Raw genomic sequence first — 18,687 nt, 5'->3', positions numbered from 1 at the left:
CTAGGGTTGGCTCCATGCAGAGGCTACTTTTGCCTTTCAGAAAACAGACCCGGATTCCAGGAGTACCCCCAGGAAGGCCTTCTCCCCTTGGTTTTACAACTAAATTTACCTTTCTATAATTTTCATCTCATTATACTTCTGCTGACATAAATGATTGTCTTCTCTATAGTACCTCAAACATCTCATGACTTTTTATTTCTCTTAGAGGTCTCAACTCAGAAGCCTTAAGGACCAGGCAATGAGAGAAGACAGTAGCTTGTGAGTGCACATGTATGTATCGTGTGGATGGTAGGGATGGGGATGAACTGGAGAGCAGTGTTCTCTCAAAACACTGGAAGGCAAACCAGTCCCATCTGCAGGCCACATCTGAGCGACTAGTTGGCAATCTGTTTTTCCTTCCATGCCACAGTGCAAAAATTAGATGACTTTTGCTGTCACAATAGCCCAAGAGTATTGGGATTAACTATTTCTAAACTTCTCACCATCATGAGATTAGACACAATTTAATTATTGGTGCAAATAATTCAGAAAGGACCCTTTGCTCCTTAGATCTCCAAGGTGATGTCAGAGCTGTCTAGGTAATAACCATACCAGAGGGAAGAATAGTTGCTAGGGCTTTCTCCAGGCTCCAACACTTCCTGGTTCTCAGTTTTCCTCTCATATTTCCCATTGCAGATCAGAGTCTTAGGATAATTAATTTTCAACAATCTGAGTATGGGAGTCCTCCAAATTTATCTAAATGAATACTGTATATAAAGATAATGTTTTATGATGCCTGACCAGTCTCTAGCTACAGTTTATTTAAGCAACAAGGGGGCTCCTGGGTGGTTTAGTCAGTTGGGTCTTGACTCTTGGTTTTGGCTCAGGTCATGGTCTCTAGGTCATGGGATTGAGCTCTGAGCTGGGCATGGAAAACGTTTGGTATTGTGTTTGAGAAAGTTGCACCAGAAAAGAGAATTTGAGAAAGAAACATAGGAAGAAGGAAATTGGGAAAGAAAATCAAAGAAAGGGGCACAGGGCAGATGCAAATGTTGAGAAGAGCTTTCTGTCTTTTTTCTCAGGTTCACTCCAAATCCTGCAGCAGAAAAATCCTCCCTTCAGACACCCCCCACTCAGTCTCCCATCCCTCTGATCCACAATCAAATTTGCATCTTTCTTATCTTTCTTACTCTGTTCTCTGGTCCAAAAAACTAATCAGAGAAAAAGTTCAGCATCAAAAAGACCTAGATCCCAATGGTAGCTCTGTCACTTACAAGCCATTGACCTTGGCTAAGTCAGTGGCTTCAATCTGTCTGAGATTTCCTTATCTACAAACTGGATGTAACAGCACAGATCCTACCAGCTCCTGGAGAGGGAATGAGATGCTGAGATGCCACATGTGAAAACACCCTGGAAACTGTAATATGCTAATCAAAGATGAAGTATGATTGTTATTATCCCTGAATCCAGTGCTGCTATGGCATGTGGTCATCTTTTCACCAAATGTCCTTAGATTTCTTGGAGAAGGAGGTGGGTGTTACAGTCTGGTACAGCAGTGAGGCAGAACTTTATGTTTTAGGAGGGAAGTTGGCATTTTAAATTCCTATATATATATATATATATATATATATGCAACTGATGAACTACCGAACTCTGGGGAGGTGGGTGGGAGGATGGGGTAATTGGGTGATGGGCACGTGATATGATGAGCACTGGGTGTTAGGCCAAACAAATGAATTATTGAACACTGTATTTGAAACTAATGATGTACTTACTATATGTTGGCTAATTAAATTTATATTAAAATTAAAAAATTAAATTGCCATATTTTGCTACCTCTGAGATATCATGAGGATATGAAATCATACCTTCTCTGTTCTGGAATGAGCCATTTGAGTAAATCCTATTAGCTACCTAAACAGAGTAAGCATCCATTAGTCTGGAAGAAGGAGGAACACTTGTTTTTGTTTGTTTTGTTTGAAGAGCTTGGGGCTTCAATTCTACAGGCAGATGGGGTCTTGTTGCCAAAGTGAATGATTCAGAAGGAGGGCATGTGCCCAGAAAGTTCCATCAGAATTAAGCTCTGAGCTTTTTATTCAGTGGCTATCTGGATGGAGGCCAGCTCTCTTCTCACTTGAACAAAGAAGCATGTGGCCCAGGTGATGTTAGACATCTTATGACCACAAGGGACACCTGCCTGAGGATAAAACCAATGTAGCAGAATGCAGAGTTGAGAGATTTTAGAGAAACTGAACTGGAGCTCTGACAAAACTCATTGGTCTTAACAGTTACATGAGCCAGTGGCTCACCTTTATTGCCTAAGCCAGTTTGTATTGGGCTTTCTAATTCTAGATACTGATAGCAAAGTCCTCCTAAATGGTATAGGGTCTGCCGGTTTCTGGAGAAAGTGCAGGCATGTTATATAGTGTTTAGTGAGCTTACTGAAAAGAAGATCCCAAGTCTCCTCATCTTTACCACTGACATTCCCAGTTATGAGCATACCTCTGATGGGCTGAGGCAGGCTGAAGGGAGGCGCACTGCTGGAGGGGGCTGTCAACTACAAGACCTGAACTGTCATAAGGGAAAGAAGGCTGGAGTGGTCCTAGCATGGGGACATGGATAAAGCTATCACTAGGTTGATGGACATGACTATGGTCCATGATTATGCCTATGTTCAGTTTTAGTAGATGCTTGCAAACCATTTTCGTTCCTTTTTTTTTTTTTAAGATTTTATTTACTTATTTGAGAGAGTGAGCACAAGCTGGGGGAGGGGCAGAGGGAGAGGGAAAGGCAGGCTCCCTGCAGAGCAAGAGCCCCACCCCACCCCCACCCACCGTAGGACTTGATCCCAGGATCCTGGGGTCATGACCCCAGCCGAAGGCAGACACCCAACTGAACGAGCCACCCAGATGCCCCCAAACCATTTTCCAAAGCAGATTTATCAGTTTGCACGTTCAACACTAATGTTCGAAAGTTCTCAGAGCTTTTTACTTTTACTTTTCCCACAGGCTAGTAAAAAAGGTGTTCGGATTTTACCAGAGCACAGCAGTTTCCAAACTGCAAATATAGAGGTTGCTGCCAGAATAAGACATACTAAAATAGGTATACATACACAGAAACACCAAAAGCATAACAATTCAAGTAGCAGAGCAATTTGGGGGGATGATTTAAAGGTAAATACAGGGATCCCTGGGTGGCGCAGCGGTTTGGCGCCTGCCTTTGGCCCAGGGCGCGATCCTGGAGACCCAGGATCGAATCCCACGTCGGGCTCCCGGTGCATGGAGCCTGCTTCTCCCTCTGCCTGTGTCTCTGCCTCTCTCTCTCACTGTGTGCCTATCATAAATAAATAATAAAAAAAAAAAAAAAAAAAAAAAAAAAAATAAAGGTAAATACATTTCAGTTACCTTAATTAAATTCTAAAAAGTCCAAGTATAACCCAAGGGCCTGAGTAACTATTCGTTCCAAACTGTTCTCTGCAAAAAAGGAGTACCTCAGCCCTCTGTCAAAATGTCCCTTCATTATATACAGTGGGCTTGAGGAGGGAGGGAGAGAGTGTGTGTGTGCGTGCGTGTGTGTGTGTGTGTGTGTGTGTGAGATGGTGAAGGGGTGGGAAACAGCAAGAATATGGTTGTTTTCTACACAAGTTGCAACCAGTTAAAAATATTCCATTCCATTAAATTATTTAGTAAATGTGGATGAAACAGGCAGTGAGATTTCATAAGATCCTCACTAATATTTGGTAATTTTTTGTTAATTGTTGCTTGAAAGAGTGCTTCAGTTATCTGAAAAAGTCATCACGTTAGGTTTAGCTAACTTGTCACACCAACTTGTAACATGTGAAGGGTTTATTTGGAAATGGTGGAGAGAATTGATATACATTTAACTAACATAATATTTTCATTTAAAGATGTATTTACTGAAAACAAACATTCAAACTGACAAAATTCTGCATGCTCATTCAGGTAGTACCGAATTTAGTCCTATCCTATATGACCTTTCATGGGTTCCATCCTTGGAGGAGGGGTGATAACCCCACAAATTGATTTCTTTGTTCCCAATTTAATGTCATTCATCTCCTATTGTGTAGGCTTTCACATAAGCTAGATTGGTGGTATTATCATCTGTCAGTACTAGCTGCCAGCCTTCAGAAGCTAATGAACAGACCTCAGGAAATTCTGGCATCTTCTGTGAGCTTGTTTCTGCTTTATATGTGATCATTTCCAGCAACTCACATTTTCATCCATTCACAGACATCTTGTCGCAGAAACTCCTAGGTACCTATTCAGTGTTCATTCTCACCTTGCTCCTGAATAAATTTTATCAAGGAAGTGGTGTGTCCTGATTAAACCTAACATTCCAAGGCTCCCTTGCACATAGGGGTAGCCATATGACTAAGTTCTTGCTATTGAGATATAAGTGAAGTTGTTGAATGGAGCTTCTGGGAAAGCTTCTTAAAAATCATACTGACTAGGGGCACCTCGGTGGCTCAGTAGGTTAAGCATTTGATTCTTGGTTTCAGCTCAGGTCATGATCCCAGGGTTCTGGGATCAAGCCCTGAGTTGGCTCTGTGGTGAGCAGGGAGTCTGCTTGAGATCCTCTGCTCCTCCCCCAGCTCGTGCTCACTCGCTCTCTCCCTCCCCGCCCCTCCCACTATAATAAATAAATAAATCTTAAAAACAAAAAAGAAGAAAACCTTACTAACCCAACCATTGGGCACTATTTTCACTTGGCCCTTCTTTATTCCTGCTTCCAAGTGCACAACATGATAGCTAGAGCTCCAGCAGCTATTTTACGAACATGAGGATAAGGGTCACACTCTAGGATGATGTCCTAGAACTGCCGCATCAGCTCTGGACTGCCTACCTCTGGAATTCTCATTTTGTGAGAAAAATCAATTCCCATATTACATAAACTACTGCTTCTCTGATTTCTATTACTCACAGTCAAATGCAATTCTGCTATTCTAAATAGTCATTCAGTATAATCCTTTGATTTTTTTTCAACATTTTACAATTGTCTTTGAACAGAAGCCAAGCAACAGAGACGGCTACCACTCATTCAGGTGCTCTGGCCTGGACATTGAAAGATTAAGCTTTAAAGGTTCCACCAAGCTGAATTATGCACTATGAAACCAGGGACTGAGTGGCAGGGCAGGTCCTCCTACTCCAAGGTAGCACTGAGAAGTCCATAGGATAGAATGAAAGGTTAAGGTCTCAGAGTTATCACAACGGAGCTCTCAGCCTGTTGTCATGGCAGCAAGGAGGGAGCCGTGGCAATATGTTGGAACAAATAGGAGGCTTCCTCCAGCCTTTCCACTGCATCTTGTAGGGCTCCCTGCTTAATCAGACCCCCAGAATCTAAATATCGAGATCTTCTGGCAGGTGTAAATTATTCTGTAATCAGCCCATGGACACCTTCTCACTGCATCTGCCTTTCTCACCTGGCTTGGCTTTGGAATGGTTTTTTAGCCCTCAGTCCCACCCCAATACCTCCCACCAGTAGAAATATCACTGCTGTTGTGAGAGGAATGATAGAAAGGACCACTGAGGAGGGCGTCATTCCTCTTCAATCTATAGACCCCCTCACTCCACTCCACCCCTTTTATTTTGTTTCCCCATCCCATCACTTGATTAATAAAAATAAAGTGTTTGCCAATAGGAAATATTTATAGACAGCAAAACAGGTCAACTGCAATCCCGGACCATTTTTATAAAGTACAGCTTCCAGAAACAGTTTACAGATGCACGACTCTAAAGCAAACTCAAGATTAAGGCAGAAAAAGCAAAAGAAAGAGAAGAAGAAGAAAGAAATGAGTTCAAACTTAAGCAAGTCTGACCTACTAGCTTGGCAAATAAATGAGTCTATTTCTATAACAAGAACATTCTCTACGTTCTGTGCCTTATTAAATTAATTACCTGCTCTATGCCCCTTAGTACTACTGTCATTTTGGTAATGGTGTAGCCTTAAACTTTTCACTCTTTTGTGCTTTCTGAAATGGAGCTGGAGCCAGCTTTTCAAACTACATTGAACTCAAAGAGGCCCCTTAGTGTGTCATAGATGTCAATGCGAGTAATAGCAGGTGCCTCCCCAGACCACTGTGCTGGGGCATAGGCAGAGTGCTAATGAGGAATGAGGCCGTTATTCTGTGTCCCAGATCCCACATCTCTCCTCCTTCTGACCCAGACAAGACTGGGAATTGCTAAGGGCCTTATCATGGCTTTCGTTCCTGCTGGTTCAATGTTGGCCCCTGGCAGCCTCGCTTAAAGAGTCCTCTGGCTTTTGTAGAGTCCCTGTGCTGTCATGGTGCCACCTGCTTTGGCCTCTGCTCTGGAGCCACCTCAGGCCCATCCAGGCCTTCTCTGCCTTGAGAGCACAGACGGGAAGTCCCAGCAACACAGAGCTCTTAGCACTGTCTGTGGACCTGTCATCTTTCCAGACATGCTTAGGTGGTCCCTTTCCTCTGACTCTGACCAGCACCCAAAGCCATACAGGATCTGTCACTGGGGCAGGTGACATGCACTTGAATCCCTTTGGTAGGGGCACCCGAGTTCCACACAACAGCAGCACAACTACCGAACATTTGAATCACTTAATCCTTCTAAAGAATGTTTTTAAATTTATTTATTCATGAGAAACACAGAGAGAGAGGCAGAGACATAGGCAGTGGGAGAAGCAGGCTTCCTGCTGGGAGCCTGATATGGGACTCCATCCCAGGACCTCGGGGTTAATGACCTGAGCCGAAGGAAGATGCTCAATGACTGAGCCACCCAGGTACCCCCTTTTTAATACTTCTAAACTTCAGTTTCTTTATGCATAAGATGGGACTAAAAAATGGTCCCTTTGCATTACAGCCATTATCATAATGACAGCTGCCATTTTTTTCTTTCCATTTACTACAAAAGGTGTATAGCTTAGTGGTGAAGCATACAACCTGGGATGCAAAGTTGCTTAGGTGTGGTCAAAGTCCTGCCTCTGTCTCTGAATTCCTGAATAACCATGGCAAGCTGCTTGAGTGCTCTGTGCCTTGGTTTCTCCACCTATAAAATGGGAGCAATAATGACCCTGCCTGGTGGAGCCATCCTGGAGATTAAGGGAGCTCATAGAGTACTATATGTAAGTAACATGAGTGTCCCAATATTTGCCAAGCACAGTGACAAGCTCTGTTAACTTTCACCACAGAAGTATCATTATGGATTCCTATTAACAGGTAAACTGAGGTTTAGAAAGATTAAATGAAATGATTCAAATGTTAAGTAACTGCTTTTGTGTGCTTTTGGGACCTAGGGGTTCCTCTCCTTTTCTTCCTTTGCTTTGAGAAGCCCTGGATCCCTGGTTCTTGCTCACTCTTCCCTTACTTCACCAACTGATGTCAACCTAGAAGTTGCTCCCTCCATTCCTTCACATTTCCCCAAGCTAACTCCCATCAGCCTCCCTAATGAGGCTCCTTCCTCCCAGGGCCACACCAGTCAGGGACTCCCCACTGCCCCCTGCCCAGGCTCTGCAGGGAAATGTATGGGGGCCCAAGGGAGGCACCCCCTGCAAAGAGAGGAGAGCTTAGCAGGCTGTCCCTGCTAAGGGTGGCCTCCAGCCCGGGCAGATTAGTCGGCTGGCCTTGGGTGCTAACCATACCACTGTGGCCGAGTGGTAGTGGACTGTTCCCCTTTTTTCTGCAGTTCATGCTAAATAATTAGCTCCAGCTTCACTACCTTAGGTTTCCTGGTCTAGGTTCCTGGCTCACAAAACCAAAGTCCCCTTCTGACACTTTCTTCTTAGCATTCTTTAAGGAAGAAGTATGACTTCTTCCTTCTGAATGGTCTAATTCTGGACATAGAGTTAGTGTCTGTTTTTTCCACCATGACCTTGGACTTGTTTCTCTCAGCTTCCATCTGACCTTCAAGTCTGGCTTCTTTGGAGCACGCATTAGTGGTTCATTAGTGGTTCTCACACCCAGCAGCGAATCGCTCACATCAGGGGATGTTATTTATCTACTGTTCCCTGGAGTTCCGCAAGAGACACCTGCAAAATGCCAGGAGGGCTTGGTGGTGTTTCTTTATCTTGTCCCCCAAAGAATTTGGTGTGGGAATTGATTTTCTACCAAGTGACAATTCTCAAAACATATTCTGGTCTTGAGAAGCACTGTGAAAAGTAAGTCTCGCTTCTATGACTGACCAGCCGTTCCCCAGCATGCCCCTGGGGGCAATGGCTACTACTAACTTGTGTTTTGTCTTCCAGAAATACCGGCCTTTGTGCACATCTTTTATAACCAAAGGGTACCATGATATACATGTTGTCTTGGACCTTGTTTTTTTTTTTTTTTTTTCCCTTTAATAATATATCTTGGAGATCTTTCCATATGAAAATATATGTTTTCTTTCTTCTTTTTAATGGTTGCCCAGTATTCCACTATGTATGAGAGTACTTGTATTTGTTTCTTGCTGTTGCTGTAACAAATTACCACAAATTTATTATCTTATAGTTTTGGAGGTCAAAAGTCCAAAGTTGGTCTCACTGGGCTAAAAAGCAGGGTGTGGTCAGGACTCCACTCTTTCTGGAGGCGTTAGGCAAAATCCGCATTGGTGCCTCTTTCAGCCTCTTCTTGAGGCTCCCCTGTTTTTTGTCCCATGGCCCCTGTTAGCAATCTATCACCTGACTTTGTGTCTGTCATCACATCTTGTTCTTGCTCACTCTGACCCCCTTGCCTCCCTCTTATGATTATATTAGGCCCCACCTGGATCATCTAGCATACTCTCCCCATCTCAAGATACTTAACTAAATTACATCTGGAAAGTCCCTTTTGCAATTAAGGTAACATTTTCATTGACTACAGGGATTAGCCTGTGAACATCTTGGCAGGTGGGGGTGGGGGTGCGTTTTTCTGCCTACCACAGTTTTTGTTGTCCACTTCCTACATATGGACTTTTATTTTTTTAAAGAGTTATTTATTTATTCATGACACACACACACACACACACACACACACACACACACAGTCAGAGACAGAGAGAGGGAGAAGCAGGCTCCCTGTGGAGAGCTTACTGCGGGACTCCATCCTAGGACCCCCGGATTACTACCTGAGCTGAAGGCAGACTTTCAACCACTGAGCCAACCAGGTTCCCCCATATGGACTTTTAGATTGTCTCCTGGAATGATTACAAGCAGTGCTTCAGTGACTATCCTTGTGTGTGTCAGAATAGAAATCATTCCTAGAAAATGAATTGAAGTTTCAAAGGTATGTTCATTTAAAATTTTGATAGATCTTTGTCATGGTAATTTTTTTAAACTTTATTTTACTTGAGATATTCTGGATGCACAATTATCATAGAATCATGTAGAAGGTAGTATCATTTTACTCTCTTTTGAGTAAATCTATCTATGACTGCTCTTATCTATGATAGCTAGAACTGCATCCTTGACTTTAATGAAAGCTCTGAATCTCAGTCAGTGGTTTTAGAAATAGGGACCTGAATTAATTTATTTGGTTAAAAACCTAATACTATAAAGATGTGGGTACTTCAATCTAAAGTTAATCAAAATGAAATATAATGAAATATGTAGCTCCTCAGTAACCCTAGCCATCTATCAGGTACCCAGTAGCCCCATATGTAGCTAGTGGCTATCACATTAGACAGTGTAGATAAAGAATAAATTCCTTCATCATAGAAGTTCCATTTGACAGAGTTGCTAAGAGTGATCTTTTGCTCCTCTATCAAATTAGAACCTACCTATTGCCTGTCCCTCATTTAAATCAATTCTATCGATTCAATTAACATTTGTTGAATGCCCACCTTATACAAGATACTAGATGATGATTTTTTTTTTAAAGGTCCCTGTCACAAATCACTAGAAGAAAACAGAAGTGTTTCCTGAACTTGCCTCAGGAATGCCAACTAACTGCACTGAGAAAATACCCCATACCATGGTAAATTCCAAGGCAATGTAGGAGCACAAAAGAAGAACATACAGTTTGTGAGGGATCCTGAAAACAAGAATATAGAGGTCATTTTCCCATCTTTGAAAATAGCTTGCTCATTGTCCATTTTTCTAATGCCCCTGAAATATTGACATATTCATTGGTATTTTATTTGTAAATAACAAAATGAGAAAGCATTTCAAAGTCTCTTAATACAGCATTATTGAGAAGAGATTACAGCATTGACTCTGGAGTCAGGCTGCTGGGCGTTAAATTTGCTAGCTGTGTGAATTTGGGCAACTCACTAGACCCTTCTGGGCTTCTGTTTTCTCTTCTACCAAATAAGTACTTCTCTCAGAGGGTTATTGTGAGGATTAAATGAGTTCATGTCTGTAAGTGCTCAGAACAGGGTCTGGCACTAATTGAGTGCTAAGTGTCAGCCATTGTTATTATTTAAACATGAATTACTGTAATACTGGATCTTCAGCCACCTGGACAGAATGTAAGTGTTCACCTGGTTCTGAACTGATCATGGAGGAGTTCAGTGGTCTACCAGAGCACACCCAGGTCTTGCTGGTCAGTGAGGCAGAGGTGACATACACATGGTTGTCCTGGCTCAGGTCCAGAACCCTGCCAGCCCTCCTTGGACCCTGTATGGGACAGTGGCACTGAGGGAATTTGCAACCAGGGAGATTGGCTTTCCTCTCTGAGGTGGACAGAGGGAATTCTACACTCATAGCAGTTAGTTGTGGCCCTATCATTCATAAATTTGGCCAAATACTACCTCTCCCTGTTTCATGTGCTTATTTACAGAGACAAGTGATATGTCCTTTTCTTGATTCTGAAACTTTCCTTAAACTCTGGTAGATAGATACCCCATCTCTACTGTCTGAAAAGTCAGGTTTCTGTGGTGGTAAAAATTGTAGCCATTTCAGTGGTGACTTCATTTGGACTCTTCCAATATTCTTGCTCCTTTGATTTTTGTCCTCCTATAATATTCCCCTCTTCCTGCCTCTGTCTTTCTCCCCATCTCTGTAATGATCTAATACCTACTGGGATTGTCCTCACCAGACGATTACAAGAAATAAAGGTTAACATGCAGAAGAATGAAACTGGACCACTTTTTTACACCATACACAAAAATAAATTCAAAATGGATGAAAGACCTAAATGTGAAGCAGGAATCCATCAAAATCCTGGAGGAGAACACAGGCAGAAAACTCTTGGACCTCAGCTGCAGCAACTTCTTATTAGATACGTCTCCAGAGGCAGGGGAAACAAAAGCAAAAATGAATTATTGAGACTTCATCAGGATGAAAAGGTTTTGCACAGCAAAGGAAACAATCAGCAAAACTAAAAGGCAACTTATGGAATGGAAGAAGATATTTGCAAAGGACATATCACATTAAGGGCTACTATCCCAAATCTATAAAGAACTTATCAAACTCAACACCTAAAAAACCCCCCAAAAAATCCAGTCAAGAAATGAGCAGAAGACATGAATAGACATTTCTCCAAAGAAGACATACAAATGGCCAACAGACACATGAAAAGATGCTCAACATCACTCATCATCAGGGAAATACAGATAAAAACCACAATGAGATACCACCTCACACTTGTCAGTACGGCTGAAATGAACAAGTCAGGAAACAATAGATGTTGGTGAGGATGCAGAGAAAGAGGAACCTCTTACACTGCTGGGGGAATGCAAGCTGATACAGCCACTCTGGAAAACAGTGTGGAGGTTCCTCAAAAAGTTAAAAATAGAACTACCCTATGACCCAGCAATTGCACTACTAGGTACTTGTCCAAAGGATACATACGGTGATTTGAAGGGGCCCATGCACCCAAAGTTTATAACAGCAATGTCCACAATAGCCAAACTATGGAAAGAGCCAAGCTGTCCATCGACATATAAATGGATAAGGAAGATGTGGAATATATATTGAGTGGAATATTACTCAGCCATCAAAATGAAACCTTGCCATTTGCAACAATGTGGATAGAATTAGAGTGTATTATACTAAGTGAAATAAGTCAGTCAGAGAAAGACAAATATCATATGATTTCACTCATATGTGGCATTTAATAAACAAAACAAATGAACATAGGGAAAGGGAAGGAAGAATAAAATAAGACAAAATCAGAGGGGGAGACAAACCACAAAAGACTCCTAACTCTAGGGAACACACTGAGCATTGCTGGAGGGGTGAGAGGTGAGGTAAGGGATAATTGGGTGATGGGCATTAAGGAGGACATGTGATATAATGAACAGTGGGTATTATATGCAACTGATGAATCACTGAACTCTACCTTTGAAACTAATAATGTTAAACTATATATTAACTAAATTGAATTTAAGTTAAAAGAAAAAAGAGAAAAGGCTAGAAAACACTCAGCAGATACAGGGTACTAGATAAATGTGAAATAATAATGCTTTGAGGGGCACCTGGCTGGCTCAGTTTGTGGAGAGCACGACTCTTGATCTCAGGGTTATAAGTTTAAGTCCCACATTGGGTGTAGAGATGACTTGAAAATAAAATCCTTAAAAAATGTATTGAACTATAAAAATGTACATTTTACTGCTTGTATCGTAGTATGGGTTACCTGAATCTTTTGTATTGCAAAGCCTACTTCTCAAGTATTAAATTGTTCATACTTTTGGACATCTATATTATCAGAGCCATTTGCTGTCCTGACTAAGCACTTAGCACCTGCCTGTAAGCACCTGGGGTTTTCATTTATCTCTATGCAACTGTCAACTTCGATCTTAAAGCCAAACTGCAGAACTTTAGATGGTTTTGCCAAAGACAAAGTTAAAAAAAAGATGAGCAAGAAAATAAAACACACCATACCGCCTGTAATTTCCCTAATGCAAATTAGCTAAAAAGCTCTTCAGAAAAGCAGGAAAGATGAAGCAATTTACAGGTGGCCCCACTACACTCTGTATCACTTCTGCTCTGAGGCATATTTGCCCTAAAACTAATGACATTTTGGGGCCCTGAAACTTGCATGGGTCCCCACCAAGGCCCTGGCCTAGTGCTGTACTTTTTGTTGTTGTTGATAAAGTGCTCTCCCCTACAGAGTTGTATAAGTATCAAGCTCCACTAAACCTAACCCCCTCTGTTGGTGCCCTAGTGATTATTACACATGGCCACTAGCAGGGGGGCAGTTGCAATGTGTTCTTTGCTGAGTGTCGATCTCTGCCTTGCTGCAGATTGTGCGCTACTTGGTCCCATTGTTCTAGACTTGCTGACCCAGGGCCTGGAATGCTGTCTGCACCTCCATGAGGCAGTCCCTGGGGGCTGAGAAATCGTTCCCTGAGTTTCATTCCACACATCTTTAGAATCCTAGAGATTTGAGAAGAGTAGCTAATGCACCAGTGAAAAAGGAGGATATTTTGGGAATTCTTCCTTTAATTCCGGGGTTCTCAACCTCAGCACTGTTGACATTATAGGCCAGATAATTCTTTGTTCAGGGGAAGGAGAAGGGAAGCTGTCCTCTATATTACAGGATGTTTAGCAGCATTCCAGGCTTCTATGTACTAGATGCTAGCATCAACCCTCCCCTTCCTACCCAAGTAGTGACAACCAAAAATGTCTTCAGACGTTGCCAAATGTCCCTTGGGGCAAAATCTCCTCTGTTCATGAACAGCTGCTTAATATAACAGTCCAACAAATTCCCTTAATATGGAAACTTCCTTTTTCTCTTGAACAATAAGGTAGGCATGTTGATGTTCACTGGCAAGACTTCTTCCACTCCAACACAAGCAGGACTTTGGACTGGTAAATTAAACATTCAAAAGCCAATTGTTTATTCACAGAAGACATGATCTCATACACAGAAAAATCTAAGGAACTCATACACATAAAAAAATCTAATAAATGAGTTCAGCAAAATTGCAGGATATAAGATCAATAACCAAAAATTAATCGTATTTCTCAAAAAAAATCAATTGTGTCTCTATACACTAGCAATCAATGAATAATTGAAAATGAAATTAAGAAAACAATTCTATTTGGGGCACCTGGGTGGCTTAGTCAGTTAAGTATCCAACTCTTGACTTCAGCTCAAGTCATGATCTCAGGGTTGTGAGGTCAACCCCCATGTTGGGCTCTGCATTGGGTGTGGAGTCTGCTTAAGATTCTCTCCCTCTCCCTTCTCCCTCCTCTCTAGAAAGAAAGAAAGAAAGAAAGAAAGAAAGAAAGAAAGAAAGAAAGAAAGAAAGAAAGAAAGAGGAAAAAAGCTATTCCATTTATAATAGCATCAAAAAGAACAAAATATTTAGAAATAAATTTAACAGAAGTAAGGTGTGGACACAAAAAACTATGAAATTAAACACTGTTCAAAGAAATTTAAAAAGATCTCACTAAATGGAAAGACATTTCATTAGAAGACTCAATATTGTTAAGGTGGAAACACTCCCCTTTAGAGCAGCATTATCAACAATAGCCTAACTATGGAGAGAGCTCAAATGTCCATCAACTGATGAATGGATAAAAAGGATGTTTTATACACATACACATTACATATATATAATGGAATATTACTCAGCCATCAAAAGAATGAAATCTTGTCATTTGAAATGAGAGTGTATTACATACACTAAGTGAAATAAGCCAGTCAGAGAAAGACAAATGCCATATAATTTCATTCATATGTGGCATTTAAGAAACATAACAGTTGGACATATGGGAAGGGGGAGGAAAAGAGAGAGAGAGGAAAACAAACCATAAGAGACTCCTTATGACACAGAACAAACTGAGGGTTAACATGGAGGGAGGTGGGTAGGTGATGGGTTAAGTGGTTGATGGGTATTAAGGAAGAAACATGTTATGTTGAACACTAGGTGTTAAATGTAAGAGATGAATCACTAAATTCTACTACTGAAAACAATATTACACTATACATTAACTAGAATTTAAATAAAAATTTGAGGGGCTCCTGGGTGGCTCAGTCAGTTAAATGTTTGACTCTTCATTTTGGCTCAGGTCAGGATCACATGGGTCAGGAGATTGAGCCCTGTGTCAGCCATGTGCACTTAGTGAGGGAATCTGCTTGAAGATCCTCTCCCTCTGCCCCTCCACCCCCATACACATGCTTTCTCTCTCTCTCAAATAAATAAATAAAAATAAAATTTAGGGGAAAAAAGATGGAAATACTCCCCAAATCAACCTATTGCAATATTACACAGATGGATTAGCTTACTGTCTATCAAAATCCCAGGTACCACTCTTTTTACAGAAATTTACAAGTTGATCCTAAAATTTATGCAGGAATTTATTTATTTATTTAAAAAGATTTTGTTTATTTATTTATTTATTTATTTATTTATTTATTTGAAAGAGAGAGCAAATACAAGTGGGTGGAGGGACAGATGGAGAAGCAAACTCTCCACCGAGCAGGCAGCCTGACATGGGGCATAATCGCTGGATCCTGGGATCATGACCTGAGCCGAAGGCAGATGCTTAACTGACTGAGCCACTCAGGCACCACAATTTTTATGGAAATTTAAAGGGCTCAGAGTAATCAAAACAATTTTAAAAATAAGAAACTTGGAGAAGTAATTCTTTTTTTTTTTTTGAGAACTAATTCTTCCCAATTTTAAAGCGTAGTACAAATTTACATTAATCAAGTCAGTGTGGTCCTGGCATAAGGATACATAAAGATCGATGGAATAGAATTGAGAGCCCTTATTTCTTAATAAAATCGAAAAGAAGTTTATTTCTAGACTCTCAATCCTTTTTCTTTTTCAGTTTTTTCAGAAATATGGGCTCTTGATTCTATTCTATTAATCTATACATATTCTCAATTCAAGAAGAATTGAGAGGTTAGAAATAAACCCTTACATTTATGGTCAAGTGGTTTTCAACAAGGATGCCAAGGTAATTCAATGAGGGAAATAATAGTCCTTAAAATAAATGGTTTGGGAAAACTGCCTAATAATAGCCACATGAAAAGAATGAAGTTGGACATCTACCTCACACCACATACAAATATTAATTCAAAATGTATTAAATATCTACATATAAGAGCCAAAACTATAAAACTAGTATAAGAAATATAGAAGCAAGCCCTTCATGACCTTGAATTATGCAATGGTTTCTAGGATTTGACTCCAAAAGCACAAGCGACAGAAGAGAAAAAAAGATAAGCCAGACTTAATGAAAATAAAAATTTTTTATACTTCTAAGGACATCATCAAGAGAGGGAATAGTTATCCACAAATGGGAGAAAATGTGTGGATAACAGATTTGTATCTAGAGTCTATAAAAAACTCTTACAACTCAATAGTTAATGAATGCTCCAATTTATAAGAAGCAGAAAATTCAAATTGGCATTTCCCCAAAGAAATGGCCAATAAGCACTTGAAAAGATGTTTAAAATCATTAACTATCAGAAACATGCAAATCAAGGGCCTCCTGGCTGGTTCAGATTATGGATTGTGTGATTTTTGATCTTGGGGTTGTGTGTTCAAGCCCCACACTAGGTGTAGAGATTGTTTAAAAAAATCTTTAAAAAGAAAAAAAGGAAAAAAAAAAAAAAAGAAAAAAAGGAGAGGCACCTGGTTGGCTCAGTGTGTTAAGCATCCAACTCTTGATTTTGGCTCAGGTCATGATCTCAGGATTGTGAGATTAAGCCCTGTGTGGGCTTAATGCTAGGCGTGGAGCCTCCTTAAGATTTTCTCTCTCCCTCGCCCTCTGCCTCTCCTCACCACCCCTACTCACAGTCACCCTCCCCTCAAAAAAAGGAACATGCATATCAAAACCACAATGAGATACCATTTCACACTCACTAAGATGGCTATGATTAAAAAAAACAACAAGAAACATACAAAATAACATATGTTGACAAGGATATAGAGTTGGAACCCTCATACCTTGCTGGTGGTAATATAAAATGGTACAGCCACTTTGGGAAACAGTTTGACAGTTCCTCAAAATGTCAAACATAGAGTTATAATGACCCAGAAATTCCATCCCTAGGTAGGAATTAAATTGTTCCACTCCTAGTTCAATTTACTATGACCAATATGAATAAATATTGAAAATATATGTCCATACAGGGCACCTTGCTAGCTCAGTCAGTAGGGCATCTGACTCTCGATCTCAGGTCATGAATTTGAGCCTCACGTTGGGTGTAGATATCACTTAAATAAATAAAACTTTTTTAAAAAGATGGGGCACCTGGGTGGCTCAGTCTGCTAAGCATCTGACTTGTGATTTCAGCTCAGGTCATGATTTCAGGGTCATGGGATTGAGCCTCCAGTTGGGCTCTACACTCTGTGTGGAGTCTACTTGGGATTTTCTCTCTCCCTCTGCTCCTACCCCACTCCCTACTTGTACGCTCTCTCTCTAAAATAAATACATAAAATCTTTTAAAATTTGAGAGAGAGTGAGAACATGAGCAGGAGGGGCAGAAAGAGAGGAGATTTTATTTATTTATTTATTTATTTATTTATTTATTTATTTATTTATTTATTTATTTATGAGAGAGAGCATGAGCAGGGAGGGCAGAAGGAGAGGGAGAGAGAATCTCAAGTAGACTCCACACTGAGTGCAGAGCCTGATACAGGACTCAATCTCACAACCCTGAGATCATGACCTGAGCTGAGACCAAGAGTCAGGTGCCTAACTGACTACACCACCAAGGCACCCCAAATAAACAAAATCTTAAAATATATATATATATATATATATATATACCCATACAAAAACTGTACATGAATGTTCACAGCAGGATCATTCATAGTAGATAAAGTGGAGAGAACCCGAATGTCCATCAACTGATGAATGGTTAAACATAAAGTGGTATATCCATACAAAAGAATGTTATTCGGTGATAGAAAGGAATGAATTATTAATACACACAATGATGAGCCTTGAAAACATTACGCTAAATGAAAGAAGTCGGTCACAAGTGACCATATACAGTATGATTCCATTAAATGAAATGTCCATAATAGGTCTATAGCAACAGGGAGTAGATTAATGGTTGTCAGGGACTGAAGGAAGGAGGCAATGGGTATGGGCACTAATGGGTATGGGTTTCCTTTGGGGTTAATAAAAATGTTCTGGAAATAATGGTAATGGTTGTACAACTTTGTGAATGTACTAAAAACCACTAAATTATATACTTCAAAAGTAAACTAAAAAAAAAATGACCAAGCAATTAGAATGTAAAAAAAAAAAAAAAAAAAAAATAGGGAGGGGGGAATCATGTGGAGAGAAACATGACTGCTAAGAACTTCATCAGAAAGGGCCTTAAGTAGAATGGAAGGCAATGGGAGATAATAATCTAGCACATTTTGGTGGGGGTCAGAGAAGTCCCTTATGATGGATGACAGCTGCATTAAGCCTACCAGAGGGAATGGAGGATATGCTTCCTCCACTCACCCCACATTGTCCAGCCTCTGATTTTGTCTGCTAAAACCTTAATACAGCATAGGAAGGAGCCACTGATAAAACCCACAGAGAAAGGGCCAGAAAAATAAAAACTTGTTTACAAAGTATACACCAAGTGTCAGGAGTGCAAGTGCAAAAGACCACATTCCTCCTTCGTTCCCATCATGACAATGAGGTTTTTATCCAGGAACTGGAAACACTGTCAACAGTCTATCTGGGTTGCCACACCAGAATGCCATAACCTGGGTGGCTTTTAAACAGAAATTTATGTCTCGCAATTCTGGCGGCTGGGAAGTTCAAGGCCATGGCATTGGCAGATTCAATGGTTTGTAGATGGTGACTTCTCACTGTGTCATCATTCGGCAAGTGAAGGAGCTCTCTGAGGCCTCT

The sequence above is a fragment of the Canis lupus genome, chromosome 18 (assembly GCF_048164855.1).
Source record: "Canis lupus baileyi chromosome 18, mCanLup2.hap1, whole genome shotgun sequence".
NCBI lineage: Eukaryota > Metazoa > Chordata > Mammalia > Carnivora > Canidae > Canis > Canis lupus.
Note: the sequence above shows the minus strand (reverse complement) of the source record.